This window comes from Thermobia domestica, chromosome 4, assembly GCF_964235325.1.
Source record: "Thermobia domestica chromosome 4, izTheDome1.hap1.1, whole genome shotgun sequence".
NCBI classification, from domain to species: Eukaryota; Metazoa; Arthropoda; class Insecta; order Zygentoma; family Lepismatidae; genus Thermobia; species Thermobia domestica.
The window spans coordinates 98,022,870-98,040,701 of record NC_137457.1 but is presented as its reverse complement, the minus strand read 5'-3'; the positions used below and the strand labels follow the sequence as shown (position 1 = coordinate 98,040,701).

Here is a 17,832-nt window from a genome sequence, read left to right as displayed (position 1 = left end):
CTTTTGCAGCGGGGCTTTTTTTCACTCGGGCCCGTTCGACGCACAGCCCTTGCGAGTCGAGCCCCTTTGTACTGGGAACCTTTGACTCGGGCCCTATTGATGAGGGGTGTTTTGATTCGGGTCCGTTTGACGCGGGGCATTCTGACTCGGGCCATTTTGTCGTGGGACCCTTTTGACACGGACTCTTTAAATGAAGGGCGTTTTGATTCGGATCTTTTTGACTCAAACCGTTTTATTGCGGAGAGGTTTTGACCCGGGCAATTTTGACTAGGGCCATTTTGAATCGGGCCCTCTTGTAGCGCGGCACCTTTTGACACGGGTTCATTTCAGGCAGGTCTCTTTTGACTCGGGCTCTTTTGTCGTGGGACCCTTTTGACGCGGCCCTTTTGATTCTTGCCCTTTTGACTCCTACCCTTTTCTTGCGGAGAAGTTTGACCCAAGCCCTTTTACGCGGGTCCGTTTTGACTCGTGCCCTTTGTAGAGGGGCCACTGTTGACTTCTGCTCTTTTCTTGTAGAGACCTTTTGACCCGGGCCCGTTTGACGTGGGACAGTTTTGACTCGGGCTCTTTTGTAGCGGGACTCTTTTGATCCTGGCCATTTTCATGAAGGGCGTTTCGTTTCGGCACCTTTTGACTCGGGCCCTTTTGTTGCGGAGACCTTTTGAACCGGGCCCGTTTGACGCAGGTCGCTTGGGACTCAAGCCCTTTTGTCGTGGGACCCTTTTGACTCGAAACCTTTTAATGAAAGGCGTTTTGACTCGTGCCCATTTTTGCGGAGACCTTTTGACCCGGGGCCTTTTGACTCGGGTTATTTTGTCGTGGGTCACTTTTGACCCGGGCTCTTTTTATGATGGCCGTTTGGATTCGGCCGCTTTTGACTCGGGCCCTTTTGTTGCGGAGGCCTTTTAGCCCGGGCCGTTTGACTCGGGTTCTTTAGTAGTAGGGCTCTTTTTCAGCCGGGCTCGTTTGAGGCAAGTCTCTTTTTACTCGGGCCCTTTTGTCATGGACCCTTTTGATAAGGGTCGTTTTGATTCGATCAATTTTGACTCCTGCCCTTTTGTTGCGGAAACCTTTTGACTCGAGCACTTTTGTTGCGGGGTCATTGTGGTCTGGATCTTTTGTAACATGGTCCATTTTCACTCGGGCCCTTTTGTAGCGGAGACGTTTCGACCTGGGTCCTTTTCACATGGGCCATTTTGACTCGGGCCCCTTTGTAGCGGGGCCTCTTTCAACCTGGGTCCGTTTGAAGCAGGGCCGTTTTGACTCGGGTCCTTTTGTTGCGGGTCATATTGACTCTGGCCTTTCGGTCTTTTCACTTTTGTCAGGACCTTTTGACATGGAACCGTATATATAATGCAGCAGCTGAAATACCTGGGGCAGGGGGCCTGGGGGAGTATGAGTAAATCGAAGATAGATCGATCCAGTAAAATTAATCACATCAGTGTTCATATCAATTTATTTTTTCTTTCGACATATCTGGAGATCAGTGTTCTGACTAATAGCCTACAGCGGCGAAAGACGATATACGTTATCAGTGTTATGACTGTTAACGTAATATATATAGGGAATAAAACGATAAACTCTATATCGCCCCCCCCCCGTTAGAAAAAATCCTGCGGGCGTTAGTGATTATGATGTTGCTTAGTTACTGTATTATATTATTCTATACACGGAATAAATACTTATGTGTTTTATATGATAATAAGAACCTGATCCACATTTATTACGGCCCTTGATTTACAACAACGAAACATACTCATGTTCAGCGTAATCAGTTTCCATTCACAAATAATTACAGTGAGGCGAATGAAATAATTCAAGCCCGAACATGTCGTAGTAAATTCCTGAAGAGTGAAAAGCGCTAGTAGCAGTTTTTAGCAGTTTTTAACTTAACATATAAGACAATAATTTGAAAAACTGAGAATACAAATCTTTTCAGAGATGACAGTGCACTGATGCTTTAAATCTATGCCCTTACACCCTATACCTACATTATTTCCCTAGTCAAAATAAAAACTCTTCAAAATTAATCAAAATTTGTTATGCAACCATCCCTTCCTTAGAGTACTGCGGTGTCACATACCCGTCACGGCGATGTAAAGGCACTTTTGGCGACGAGGATACAAGTAAAAGTTTTGAATCAGTGTAACATTTGGGTTACCCAATCAGTTCAACTTACTTTTTTCATAAATAAGAAAAAGTATACGGACTGGTTTTATGCGGTGAATATACCTGATGTGCAGTTATTACTCGGCGGCCAATTTTTAAGTGCGCATGAAGCATGTATCGATTATAAGAAACGAACAATTAAGTTTATGAAAGAACAAAACATCGTTCGTGTGACAGTACAAAGTGATCAATGTGAACTTAATACTTCTCAGCCTAATACAGTGACATTTAGTGGTTATCTGCCGTCAAAGAACCTAAGGGGAAGAAGAACGCCCGTGGAGTAGTCAGTAAACAGAAGAAAGGAGACGGAGGGAAAGAGTACAATCGGAGTCACGAGCGAGATAATAGTTCATCCTTCATGCAGACCCAAAGAACTGGTTCAGCTGGCGGTGTTCCAGAAGTGGTACCCGAATCCAGTGTATGCAGAGCCATTTGATGATCCGGAAATTGAATCACCTTATAATTTAAAAGGTACAGTAGATATACACACTAATATTTATGATAAAAACATAAAAGATTATTTGTGTACATAGCTATTCAGATGTTATTAGCAATGAATTAGAACCTATAAAAAACTATGTATATCAAATTCAATTAACTGATTATAGTCCCTGCTTTCAGCAGCCATACCCACTTCAAAAACATAAGATAAAAGAATTGGATTTATCTTTGAACGGATTAGTAGAAAAGGGTGTCATTAAACAAGTAGATTCTTCACCATATGTTTCTCCTTGTTTTCTAGTTGTAAACAAGGATAAATCTAAGCGCCTTGTGATCAATTACTCTCAACTGAACATGAGGGTGTTAACGGGGGAATATCCGGCTGCTAATGGGGAAAACGTAATAGGAAACATAGGAACAGATAAAATTTACACCGTTTTTGACGCCCGCCAAACTTTTTTCCAAACAAAACTTAAAGAATGATGTAAGAAATATACCGCTTTTGCTACTCCGACACGTCCTTTTGCTTTTGAAAGGCTTCCACTGGGTTATTGTGAAAGTAGTTTTGTCTTAGTTAATTTGTTTAATAAGATATTCCATCATCCCATTGGGGAACATTTTGATTCGTATTGGGACGATTTTATTATACACACTCCGGGCGTAGAACCATTTAGACACAATCAAGTGGTTAATATCCTGGAGAAGCATTGTCAGATTAAGGGGTTTAGAACTGGCAAAGAGTTAGAATTCGATACCAGTAAGGGTAAACTGAAACCGGATCTCGTAGTTGAAAATCTCACTCATAGATATATCATTGATGTTACTATTCGATTTGAAGAAGGTAATATGGAAGAGACCGCTTTATTAGAGAAAATTACTAAATATGAAGTTTTAAAGGAAAAATTTAATGATGACAAGAAATTCAAGGTAATACCGGTGATTATTGGTTCCAGGGGAGCAATTAGTAAAAGTGCTAAAATTTTTTTAAAGAATCTAATGTGCCTAATTTTATTGTCAAGCGTATTGCTGTACTAGACCTGAAATCAAATATTGAAATTCTTAATGCGCAATTATATTATACTAACAAGTTTAATTAGTTTACAAACATGGATGATTTTGAAACTTTTAATGTAGTGTTGAGACGATTGTTTATATATAACAGAATCAAAGGCTTTTAATGAGTTTAGGTATTTTAATAATTGGTTTCTTGTATATTATATTTATTTATTGCCTTTTTATACTAGAAATGTTTGTTGGATAATTTTATTATGTTACTTGTTGTTATAATGGTGTTGTTGATGTATATAAATGTTTGGAAAAATTTATTACAATTTTAGATAGTTCTTTTTTATTGTTATTATTTATGCTTTATCTTTCATAACTTGGTCTGTGGTGTACTTGATAATGTTTTTAGCTTTTGACTTGTCAGTTTGGGTATTATTGGATAATTAACACTTTGTATTTTATTGAGGATTACACAACTATGAGTATTAAAAGGTTGTATGATATGTGTTGTAATAGTCAGAACGAAGGTAGTAAGAGAGAGAAGGGGAACTGAATAGAGTTATACATACACCTATTACTATACAAATTTCTTTTACGAAGTACTATTGCATTTTACTATTGTTTTTGTATATATAATGTGTGTTACTTTAAATGAATATATTGGTTTTTAAAACTGAATAAAAATAAGAGGGGGGTCAAAGTGGTTCTTAAGATGCTTAAATTTTTACCATCTCTGGGAATACCCCTTTGGGCCTTTATATTATTAGAGAAAGTAATACAGACAATTAAAGAATGGGGGATAATAGTGTATCCAAAGAAGGCTCAAATTTTTAAACGCAAAATCAATTTTTTAGGTTATGAATTTTGTGATGGGAACATGAAAATAGATGATGACAGGTAAAAGTAATAACTGAGCTTCCTGAACCCAAGAATAGGCGTGGTTTAAACAAGTTGTTAGGTTTTCTGGGATATTACTTGAAATATTTAGACTCTTATGCTGAACTATTAGCACCTTTACAAAGATTACGTAGTAATAAAATACCATTTAAATGGGCTCGTGTGAAACTTTGAGTAAAATTAAAGAAGCAATAATTAATCATGTTATCTTGAGGGTTCCAGATCTAAATGCACTTTTGTAATTCATACTGATGCTTCAACACAAATTTATAGTTCAATTTTAAGCTAATACGATGAAAAAGGAATTTTAAGATCTGTATATTTCTATTCTAAAGTTGTCCCTGTCATGTGGTAGTTGATCATGTGATTACAATATCATCATGATCAATTGGGATTAGGATCTCATTAAGGGATTAAAAGAACTAGTTAATTAATAGCTTCAAAGTTTATTTGGCCTGGCTTATTTGATGAAATTAAAGAATATGTGCGTTGCTGTTTAATTTGTCAACAAAATAAAGGTAGAAATGTAAAATTATATGGAAATTATTATTTTGTAAGTAATACGAGACCTAATCAGGTTTGGCTTCTTGATGTACAAGGCCCTTTGCCTTCATGCAATGGTTATAAATATATATTGGTAGCCACGGATAATACTAGTCGGTTTACAATTTTCGAAACCTATAAAACAGTTAAATTCACGAGTAATTATAAATAAGCTAGAGAATATGTTATACAGGTATGGTTGGATAAATATTCTATTGACAGACCGTACGTCATATTTCGTAGGGCATATGTGGGAAATTTTCTATTCAGTCAAGGTATTAAACATATCATAACCTCCCCATACAATCCTTGCCGAATTTAACGGAAAGACAAAATTATTTAATTAAGACAATATTAAAATGTTACGTTTCTGAGAATCAACTAGATGGTCATACTTATTACCTAAAATTCAATTTAATCTGAATTCAAATGTGATATCTGAAACGGGGTTAACTCCAGCTGAAAGCTTTATGGGGCGTAAATTCTATTCACCCTTAGATTGTGATTGGGAAATTAATTTAGGTTTGTTAGGAAAAGAAAAAAGAAAAGAGTAATTAGCCCAAAGAGCTGCTGAAAATATTTGTAAAGCTTGGGTAAGGAAAGAAAAGGCTTATAAAAATAAGCATATAGAACCAACTTTTAATATTCATGATAAAGTAATGGTAAAAAGAATTTTAAAAGTTTCATTATTTAAGAAAGTAAACCCAAAGATCTCAAGAACTTATTCTGGTCCATTCGATATAATCAGTTTTGCAACACCCAATGTTGTTTGGGTAAACTTGTAGATAATCCTAATGTAAAATTAAAAAGACACGTTATGTATTTAAAAGATATCGGAACGTAATCAAAATGAATGAGAAAAGCACGTAAAATGTAAATGTAATTATGTACAAATTCATTGTAAATATCATTAGGTCATCTAAAGAAAAAAAAGGTGTAACAAGTTGATATCATATATATATATAGATGTATGTTGTACTTTGTGTAGTAGTTTTTTTTTCCACAGTAACTATCCCATCTTATTAAGAATAATTGGCTTCTTTGATGATTTGAAAGAAAAGGCTAAACCAGCCAGTCCTACATAGTATTCTACAATGAACAAAAGTCAGAGCTGTTCGATTCGTACGCCTGGGCCCAGGAATCTACGTAAGGTTAGATAATACTATGGATAAGTGGTGGATTACTCTTAAAAAATAGTTGTAGATTACTCATTAATTAGCTTTTGTTCCATAGTAACCAGCCTTGACCTTGGCCTCCAGGCGGTCAAGTGGGTAGTAGTGGTAGTCCAACAGGTGCTGACATCTATAATGTAAAATCTGGGCTAAGTAGGTAACGAAAACTTTATACGACGGAGGAACAACGAACCGACCTGATCTAAATTGAATATCTTTTTGAAATTTGTAATTTACAATGTTAATGTGGACTGCGTTAAATTGAACTTATGTGACCAGTGTTTGGAATTATTTGCAGAATTATATAATAATGGAACTATTAGTCGGACATAAATTAAACATATATTTCTTCGCAATAATTGATTAAACCAAAATTACATATGAACTTTTTTTAAAACGATTGGAAACGACAAGTACTAAAGTGTTGTGAAGTGGTGATTTGATTTTTATATGACTATACTGTGGAAGATTACTGGTATTTGATTAGTGGCATTTGAAGAAAAAACCGAGAAATATTTGTATAAAACTTAATTAGCCACATTTACGTTCGAATGCGGATTCATATGTTTTAGATTTGATTAAATACTTGTTTTCATTTACATGGCCATTTTTAAATTTTGTTTTTAATAGAGAAGCCACATCCGCAGTTGCAAATCTAATATATCATGCAACAAACATGGAACAGTGACTAATTGGTAGCACCTCCCCACGTCCGATTCAAAAGAAAATTATCTCAATCTTTTATACATTGTTTCTCTCTACCCTGCTAACCTTCTCTATTTTACTCCACATCCAAATTTCCATTTAAATTTAGGCAATCACCTTCTGTAGTCAAAATAAAATTTGAAGTTCTGAAGACAACATGATTTTCTAGTAAGAAATGTATATAGAACTTCTTTTATTATTTTTTGCTGTGTAATAAACAAACTTTTCATCACGTTAATATTCCGATTTTTCTATTTAAAACAGCGTTGCTGTCTGATAGAATCATAAGGAACTAATTGCAAGGAAATAACATTCTGTATTGAATTACCTTTTATTTTTTTCTTGATTAATTTATCTGGAAGATATTTGCAATTTCTGGTGAGAGTGTTGACATGTGATGGGAAGTAGGTCCTATACGAAGCTCCACGGCGCCGTCATCGTTGGTTAGCATCCCATGAACCGGTTCAAAAACAGCCCAAGCCAGCACTTCACCAGAATGAGGTTCTCCTGAGCATTTTGTGGACTGCTCGCGGCATCGTCCATCGGGAACTGCTACCAGCTGGTCAGAGCATTAATGCAACTGTGTACTGTAACTCTCTGGATCCAGTACTTCTGAATTGCAAAGGGGTCCTCCTGTTACAAGGCAACGCTAAGCCCCACGTGGTTTAGATGACCCAGGACACCATTCTACGCCTTGAATGGGAAACACTATTGGCTCCGCCATACTCCACTGACATTGCACAGTCCGATTATCACATGTTCCATTCCTTGGACAATCACCTTAGAGAACGCCAGTTCAAATCGCTAGTAGAGGTTCAATATGCACTTGATACCTTCTTCGATTCACGTTCCACCAAGTTCGACTGCGACGGAATCCATAGCCTTGCAGAACGTTGGCAGAAGGTCGATGCTGATGGAGACTATTTTTGATATTCCAGGTATGTCTTAGGTTACATATCAATGTTCGAGGGTGTTTGTGAAAAGGCGGCGGAACTTTCCTGGTCACTCTAAAGTAATAATAATAATAATAATAATAATAATAATAATAATAATAATAATAATAATAATAATAATAATAATAATAATAATAATAATAGTAATAATAATGTGTCCTGCTCAAAGGCAGATGTTTGACCCGAAGGTTCATGGATATTGATTCCAGCTGGTACCAAGTAAGTTTTCTGGTGGACAAATACCTTGTGCATGGGTTTTCTGGGTGTTCTCCCATTTCCTCCCACTTTCTTCATTCAACCACTTCAATTATTTTTCATCATCACTGTCTCTCTTAGCGTTGGTGCATAATGTGGAACGTTAAGTAGATATTTCCTTTCAATTTCACTTACTGTCACATTATACTTGACAAAAACGCAGAAAGGAAAAAAGTCTGTCGTAATATTAATTACAATTACCATGCTAATTAGTTAATATAGGGTTAAATTATAATTTTATTAGTATTTCAGCTACAATTAGTCACAATTATCATTCATTCACAAACTTCGAATTGAATTCTACAACAAAGCTAATTATAGTATTTCAAAATAAATGAAGAATGTGACGAGCCGACCCGTAACCCGACCCGTTTGAGAGCACTATCAGAGGGGTAGAATTTACAGTACAATTTATTTTGTATGGTTTAGCATAATTTAAGGCTACCATATTTTTTTGAAGAGAGACAAAAACGGGACATCTTGCAAATTAATATTAAATATTGCATTTTGTATTAATTTTATCTTTCGAATTTTACAACAGCATCACACTAATTACGCAAGTTAAAATAATGTATTAATATAGTCCATACTTAATCAACAGTGCTAAAAATTATTATAGAAGCTAGAAGCTGTTATGCAATATAAACGCAATCAGTGAATATACAATATTTATGGAAAAATTATATTTTCAATATTATTACACATACAACCTCACATGCTCTACATGTATAAAAGGAAAAAAATCCAGATTTACGAGGTTGCTTCCAAATTTCAATGGACTGATTTATTTTTGTTAACATAAAATGCGAACTAAAAGAAAGCGATTTGCATTATTTTTTTCTGAAGCAGGAACAAATGTGTAGGGGCTGGTCTGCAACGTCACAAGAATTTGTTGCCACCTCGGGGTATACATTCATACTTTTGGTGATAAGGGTGCCTGTTAGGAGGATTTTAACATTCCATGTTATATCCGGGGAAGCAGCGATTGGAATAATAATAAAGATTAGAATGAAGCTGTTTCTATAGTATTGTCAGAATCGAAATCAAAAGGAATAAGACGATTTTATTATACTTTCAGAACTTTTGATATGTAATTAAAAGAAAAAAACAGGACAAGAAGGAAAATTTCTGCACACCGGGACAAATTTTAAGAAACCTAGACGTCTGGTAGCCTTACATACCTATTTGCATGCGGAGTGTCAGTACGGAGCCACTACGTAGCAGAGTTGAAACAAAACCTTGTTAATAAGTTGCCAACTGAGGAACACAAAATTACCGGCACTCCCTCAAAATTCTCTGTACAAATGAAAACACTGAAGACAATATTGATCGTTATTGTATTTACCAGCAATTGCAATTTCTTCAAAATTATCGAAACAGATGAATAATAGTGGATATTAATCTTTAAGTAACAATGGTTGATTCATAAAATGAAATTTACTCTATAAACGTACATTTAAAACGAATAAAATTGTTTTAAAAAGTCATTTTGTACTTTCAATAAATGTATAAACTTCTTTTACAATAAAATCTAAGTGTTATCAAATTTATTATGTTAAATAAATAAAAAGCTGCCACAGATTAAAAATATATCGGTAATATATAATTCAACGAAATTTGTGTTTGTAAAGGCACTGTTGAAAAATTTCGATGTTCAATGTTATATTCTGGATTGCAGATTCCAAAATACCGGTCAGAAGGGAGCTAATAAGAAGTTTGTACCGGTCACCGGCCTTAATCAAAATCACAGCAATATTCCCAGCCAGGCCGGTGAAATACCGGCCAGTTAGCAACCCTACTCGTAAATCAGAATGCTGAATGCACCAAAATACTTCACCATGCATTCTATAGTTTCTGCAAAGTGAGTTTAATGAAGATGTTCAAATAAAACAAGATATTGTGTTATAATTTTCCCTTTAACAGTCTACTTTGTCAATTTGTTATATCATCCACGTATCAACTTCCTGTACGAAATGAGAATAACGCTTTCTGCGCAAGTTAGAAAGAAAAAAATCATTTTTCTCATAAGAATTCAGCTCACGTAAGAAATAATGAATAAGTTTAATAATAAGAGCCGAGGAGTGATAAACTAAATCAGCAATAATGCTTGTAAGTATAAATATAAACATAAAAAAAACATTTAATTCCATCATCGTTAGAATAAGATCAATGTAGTGAATCACACGATAGTGTGAACATACCAATCGACACAATTGCGTGTACAAAGTCTTGTTAGAAAAATACTCCATAGTGTGTGACAAGGTTTTTGAATGTTTGTACCATTTAGACAGTCCCCCATTTTGTTTTCGTTCTGTCGGCGCCCCTAATAACGTACAAACGAAATGTTCGCCTGCACATTTCTGTATAAACGATGTACAAGCGATTGTGACAATTTGTGCATGAATTCGACATGGTGGGGGGCTACCACTTAGACAGCCCCAACATTGTTTTCGTTCTGGCGGCACCCCTAATTGTGTACAAACGAACATTTTGCCTGCACATTTCTATACATACAACGTACAAACGATTGCGACAATTTGTGATTGAATTGTACATGGTGGGGGGTCTTCCATTTAGACAACCATTACCACTTTCTTTTCGTTGTAGCGGCGCCCCTAATTGTACAAACGTAAATTTCACTTGTGCATTTGTGTACAAACGATGTACAAATGATTGCGACAATTTGTGATTGAATTGGACATGTGGGAGGGCTACCATTCAGGCAGCCCCCACTTTTGTTCGTTCTGGCGGCACCCCTAATTGTGTACAAACTAAAATTTCGTCTGCACATTTAAATATATACGATGTACAAACGATTGCGACAATTTGTGATTGAATTGGACATGATGAGGGCTATCATTTAGACAGCCTGCCCACTTTGTTTTCTTTCTGACTGCGCCCCTAATTATGTACAAACGAAAATTTGGCCTGCACATTTCTGTGCAAATAATGTAGAAACGATTGCAACGATTTGTGATTGAACTGGACATGGTGGGGGGCTACCATTTGAGCCGCCCCCATTTTGTTTTCGTGCTTGCGGCGCCTCTAAATGTGTAGAAACGAAAATTTCGCCTGCACCGTCTGTACAAACGATTGCTACGATTTGTGATTGAATTTTACATGGTGCGGGATACCATTTGGACATCCCCCACTTTTTTCGTTCTAGCGGCGCCCGTAATTGTGTTCAAACGAAATTTTAGCCTGCACATTTCTGTACAAACGATGTACAAATGATTGAGACCATTTCCGATTGTGTCTTGAATCTGGGGGGGGCTCTGTCTAAATGGACGTGAAATGCAGTACTGCAAAAATACATGTAATTTATATTGAGCACCATGGAGGCAATGTTCATTTCAGATTTTGAAGGGCGGGGGAATTGAATAAACCATGGCTGAATATAGTACTGTGAAAATTATTGGAACTCAGATTGTCCACGCTCCGGAAATGCCATAGAGGGAATTTCGAAGCTCTAGGCCCAAGAGCCACCTATATAATCATCACTGAGTGCCATTTCAATAATGTGTTTTATGGTCTTATGTCCGTGTTCCCATTCTTTCCCTCCCCCTCCAATTGGATACTTGATACTTTTTCTATTCCAAATGTTTGTGCTAGTTTTCTGCCGAAACCTTGAATTTTGTACTCTCATCGGTTTCGAGTTAGTTAATTATTTAAATTTAGGATTCCGTTTCTGCATCGAGGTTATGTGAGATGTAGACTCAAAGATTATGATGAAATCCAAACACAGTAATCGTCCAAATTTTGTGAGCTCTATAGTTATCAACGTTAAATTCGGAAATGACCCATTTCTACCACTTCCAGTTGGCGAATCACCTCCATTAAGGAACTCCCTCAAGAGGAATCACTGTAATTATTTATTGCAAAAAGCAGAATTAAAAAATTCGCATGCGTGCAAAGTTATCGTGTGAAGTAACGGCTGCTCGTTTGTACGTACAATATCGATAAGCTCCACTACGCGATCCCAAATAATACTTAAATACCCCCGCCACATACACACCCACACTAGCATATGTACACACGAAAGTATACCTGGTAGTATCCACACGCTTACGGCGGAAACTAGAAAAAACACACACAGGCAGAAAGATAGAGACAAAATCTTGTTGCACCTTTATACTGAATGCACTATTAATCACAAAATTAATTAAAAAAGAAAAAGGAAAAAAGTTGTAAATGAAATTTTCAAGAGTGGTACCAATGCTGCGTGTAACACATGAAACTGTTCCATAATGATTGATTTGTAATGTGATGAATATGGGTTTCTTAATGGTAGTATAACAAAATGCCTTCAAATTGACCACAAAATAAAAATTGAAATTTATTTCTCAAATTTTGTAAAATCGAAGTCGGTGGTCATTATGGGAACAGTCTACAATATATGCAAATAACAATATATGCAAATAAATATTATTATACTACACGTTTTCCAGTGGGTGCAAGAAAGCTTCGAATTGTGTTTGGTGTCATAATCATTAGCAGATATATATATAAGCTTGGGGTATATTAATATTTGTTTGCATATATTGTTATTGTAGACTGTTCCCATAATGACCATCGACTTAGATTTTATAAAATTTGAGAGAGAAATTTAACTTTTTATTTTGTGGTCAATTTGAAGACATTTTATTACACTGTCATTATGAAACCCATATACATCATCTTATGAATCAATCATTATGGAAGAATTGCATGTGTATGTTGCAGCAGTGGTACCAATCTTTGAAAGTTTCATTAACAACTATTCCTTTTTTTCTTTTTTTAATTGATGTTCTGAGGAATTGCGCGTTCTGTGTAAATGTGCATTAAGATTCTCTCTCTCTCTCTCTCTCTCTCTCTCTCTCTCTGTTTCCAACTACCGGCATAGGCATATGGGAACTTCCAGATACACTTTCGTGTGTACATAAGTTAGTGTGTGTGTGTGTGGCGGGGTCGGGGGTATGAAGTATTTATTACGATCACTTAGTGGAACTTACCGTAACATTCCACACGATAACTTTTGAACGAATGCGAATTTTTTAATACTGCTTTTTGAAATAGATAAATAGAGTAATTATCTAGAGGAAGTTCGTTAACGGAGATGATTTAGTCAACAGAAAGTGGTGCAAATGAGCCATTTCCGGTTTCAACGTTGATCACTGTAGAGCACATACTGTAATAGATAGCGACAAACAGTTTTCGGCAATCGATTAAACGTTTCAGGGACAATTCCCATATTCATTCTTAATACTATAGTAAAACCGGAAGTGGTATAAATGAGTCATTTCCGGTTTTATTGTTGATCACTATAGAGCAAAAACGGTAAAAGATAGCAGGAAACAATTTTCGGAAATCGATAAAGCGTGTCAAGGGTAACTTTCATCTTCATCATTAGCATCCTAGTAAAACCGGAAGCAGTTGAAATTAACTTTAATTTCCGACTTCAAATTAATCTACATAGGGAGATAGGAGAAGCTGTTTTGGGGAATCAGTTTAGCGTTGTGGGAATAAGTACCGTCTCCTCTCTTAAACTTCTAAATAAACCGGGAGTGGCAAAACCCAACTACTTCCGGTTTTAGTGTTGATGACAATAGATTAGAAACCGTAATAAATAGCGAGAAGCGGTTTTCAGTAATCAATTAAGTGTTCCAAGAATTTTCTAATTCGACTTTAATATTTCTACTCAAACCGGAAGTGACAGAAATCAATCACTTCCAGTTTAAGCATTGAGTGTTATAGAATATATAGGGAGAAGGGAATAGAATGGAAAATTTATTAAGTGCCCAAGAGTGTGTTCCATCTCGACAGTAATCACTCTACTCAACTAGGAAGTGAAAAAATATATTGTACAACTTCTGGTTTCCAAATCAATTGAGAAAATATTACGTAAATCTTTACTATTAGGATTACGTAGTGAAACTTGTAACATCGTAATGTTTGTACATACGTCCGTCCGTTACTCCGTACGATGACATTTGGACGGATGCGAATTTTTAAATTGTTTTTGCAATAGAAAGATACAATGATTATCTCGAGGGAGTTCTTTAATAGAGAAGATACACCAACCGGAAGTGGTAGTAATAAGTCATTTCCGGTTTTAATGTTGATCATTATAGAACAAAAACGGTAATAGATAGGGAAAAGCGGTTCTTGGCAATCGATTACACGTTTCATAGCCAACTCTTATCTTCATTCTTAATAGTCTAATAAACCGGAAGAGGTGCGAATGAGCCATCGAGAATGGACAATCGAAAAAGCGTTTCAAGATTAATCTACTTCACCCTTAGCACTCTAGTAAAACATGAACTGGTACAAATGAACCATTTCCGGTTTTAACGTTGATCACTATAGAGAGAAAAGGGTAATAGATAGTAAGAGGTAATTTTCGGCAATCGATAAATATTTTCAAGAATAATTTTATTCTTCATAATTAATACCTTAGTGAAAAAGATGTGGCAAAAATTATCTATAACTTCCGGTTTCAATTCAATCTATATAGTGCAAAAACTATAAGTTATAGAAACTGTTTTTGGGAACGTTGTAGGACCAGGTATCATCTCTATTAAACTTCTAATCGAACCGGAAGTGGCAAAACCCAACTACTTCCGGTTTTAGTGTTGATTGCTATAGATTAGAAACTAACAAGCGATAACCTGTTTTCTGTAATCAATTAAGTGTCCCAAGAATATGTTCTATCTCGACTCCAATCTTTCTACTAAAACTTGAAGTGGTAGAAATCAATCGCTTCCGGTTATAACATTGGGCGTTAGAGAATGGATAGCGAGAAGGCTTTTTTTGGTAATTCTTTAAGTGCGCCAAGAGTATGTTCCATCTCGGCAATGATCCCTGTACTCAAATCGGAAGTGAAATAAATATAGTAGAGCTTCTGGTTCCCACACCACTACACAAAACATAACATGATCCTCTTTAAGATTTTATTATTATTAGGATCACGTAGTGGAACTTGTAATATCGTAATGTTAGTACATACGTACATACATACGTCCGTTACTTCGAAAGATAACATTTGAAAGGATGCGAATTTTCTATTATTATTATTATTATTATTATTATTATTATTATTATTATTATTATTATTATTATTATTATTATTATTATTATTATTATTATTATTATTATTTTCAATAAGTAGATAGTTTGAGATTTTCTCTAGAGAGAGTTCCTTAATAGAGGTGATTCGACAAACAAAATGGTAGAAATGAATTTTTTCAGGTTTTAACATTGATCAATAAAAAACAAAAACCATAATGGATAGCGAAAAGCGGTTCTGGGCAATCGATTATACGTTTCAAGGGAATCTCTATTCTTCTTCTTAATATTCTAGTAGAACTGGAAATGGTAGAAATGTGCCATTTCCGGTTTCAACACTCATTACTATAGAGCAAAGACGATAATAGATAACGAGAAGATGTTTCTGGCAATCAATTAAACTTTTCAAGGGTCACCTTCTTCACATTTAACAAGCTAGTAAATTCTGAAAGTAACAGAATCGAGCCATTTCCTGTTCAACGTTGATCAATATAGAGCGAAAACGATAATAAATGGTAAGAAGCATTTTTCGGCAATCGATAAAGCGTTCCAGCGTTTCACCTTCGTACTTAACACCCTAGTAAAAAGGAAGTGTAGAAATCACTTATAACTTCCGGTTTCAATTTAATTTACATAGAGCATAAACTATAAGATATAGGGAGAAGCAGTTTTATGGAATTAATTTAACGTTGTGGAAACAGGTAAGTTATTACCTCTCTTAAACTCTAACCGGAAGTAGCAAAATCCAACTACTTCCGGTTTTACTGTTGATCGCAATAGATTAGAAAAGATAACAGATAAGAAGAAGCGGTTTTCTATAATCATTTAGTGTCCCACGAATATGTTCTATCTCAACTCTAACCTTTATACTAAAAGCAGAAGTGGCATATATCAATCACTTCCGGTTATAAATTGAGTGTTATAGATGGGAGACCTAGAAGGGATTTTATGTAATTCATTAAGTACAGCATGAGTGTATTCCATCTCGACAGTAATCTCTGTATTAGTACCAGAAGTGAAAGAAATACGATACAAATTCCGGTATCCATATTAATAGAGAACATATTACGTCATCCTCTTTACGGTTTTTACTAGAGTTTATTTTAAAATTAAATACTAGACGGATGTTTACTAAATTTTGTGAGCTACTAGCCCATTCCCTAAGGAATAAATACTGGCATACTCTGTGGTCAAACTCGGCCAAGAACAGGGTGGACGCGGGTTGCATTTCATACCTTATTTCTCGATAACTACTTAATTACCCAGCAGCATTTTCTTGATAACTATTGGCCGAATCGGAACAAAATTCGGTGGTGGGCAGCCATCAACCTAATTAAGATCTCTACATTTGCTGGTCGAGTTTGGCCAAGTTTTGGGCTTGATTTGCGTGTGGTAATTTATTTCTCGGTAATCTCTTGTCAGTTCCAATCTAAAGGATTTGCCATTACAGAAAGCCGCTCGTAACTAATTATCAATTTTGCTTTATAGTGTTCAAAGTAAAACCGGAAATGGTTTATTTCTACCACTTTCGGTTGGTAACGAAAAGAGATGTAAAATATTCTTGGAATGCTTAATCGATTGCCGAAAACCGTTTTTGTTTTATAGTGATCAATGTTAAAATTTGGAAAAGGTTGATTTCTACAACTTTCGGTTTGTGGATCACTTCAATTAACTAGCTCCTTCGAAATAATTACTCTACCCGTAGTTTGCAAAAAAATAAATAAATATATAAAATAAAATAAAAATTTGCTTTCTTTGAAGAGCTATCGTGCGCAGTAACTTAGTCGCAGCAGGCATCGTTGTCTATTATTATTATTATTATTATTATTATTATTATTATTATTATTATTATTATTATTATCGCCTCTATGTTCTGTTATTCTTTTAACTGCTAGAGGAAAGGTTCATTTTTCTACAGTCTCACTTTATCTACTTCGGTATTATACTTAATGTTTAGTTAACTCAAGAAAAAGCGGATCTATTTGTGTGAATCCTCCATTTCATGTTAGACATGTGATCATTTAGTACTGTTCAGCGAGGTAACTTAACAGTACAATGTTCTTATAGAGTATTCGTTGTAGTGTTATAAAGTAGGAAATGATAGAAGACGCTGTGTTTTCTAAATTAAAGTTTTGGTATCCTCTAGGGCAATTGTTCCAACATTTTTAACAAGCGCCGACATTCTTAAACCCTACATACTTCACGCCTACATCATTCGCGATGCCTTTGACCATTTCTGCAATTTTAGTTGCGGCATTGTATTTTCAAATCACCAGTAATAGCAATAATAATAATAATAATAATAATAATAATAATAATAATAATAATAACAATAATATAAGTGAGTTATTCATTATCGACCAAGTCATAATGCTATAATTAGCAAGAATACTCTTTTTGGCGAAAGCAAGGGATAACGAATGATTTTTGGAAATATGTATCCTTAGGGGCGTAAATAAGATACCGTTTCTTGCTAATCCATGAGGTAAGGAAGATGAAACTTGGCATATAAACTAACCATTAAAAATATCTGAACAGTTTTCGAAAATTCCGCACCTAAACAAGAAAGGAGTAATTCGTATAACATTAATTTTTCAACTGTATTTTATTTCATTTATTTTTAGAAAATGATAAATGTCATCATCGTA

At 35.3% G+C, this 17,832-nt stretch overlaps 1 protein-coding gene across 1 annotated transcript in view; it reads right to left on the bottom strand.

Moving 5' to 3' along the window:
• The window catches only part of LOC145683337 (trypsin-like), an 883,540-nt gene that overhangs the window by 446,726 nt on the left and 418,982 nt on the right, over positions 1-17,832 (bottom strand). The gene's annotated exons all lie outside the window — the stretch shown is intronic.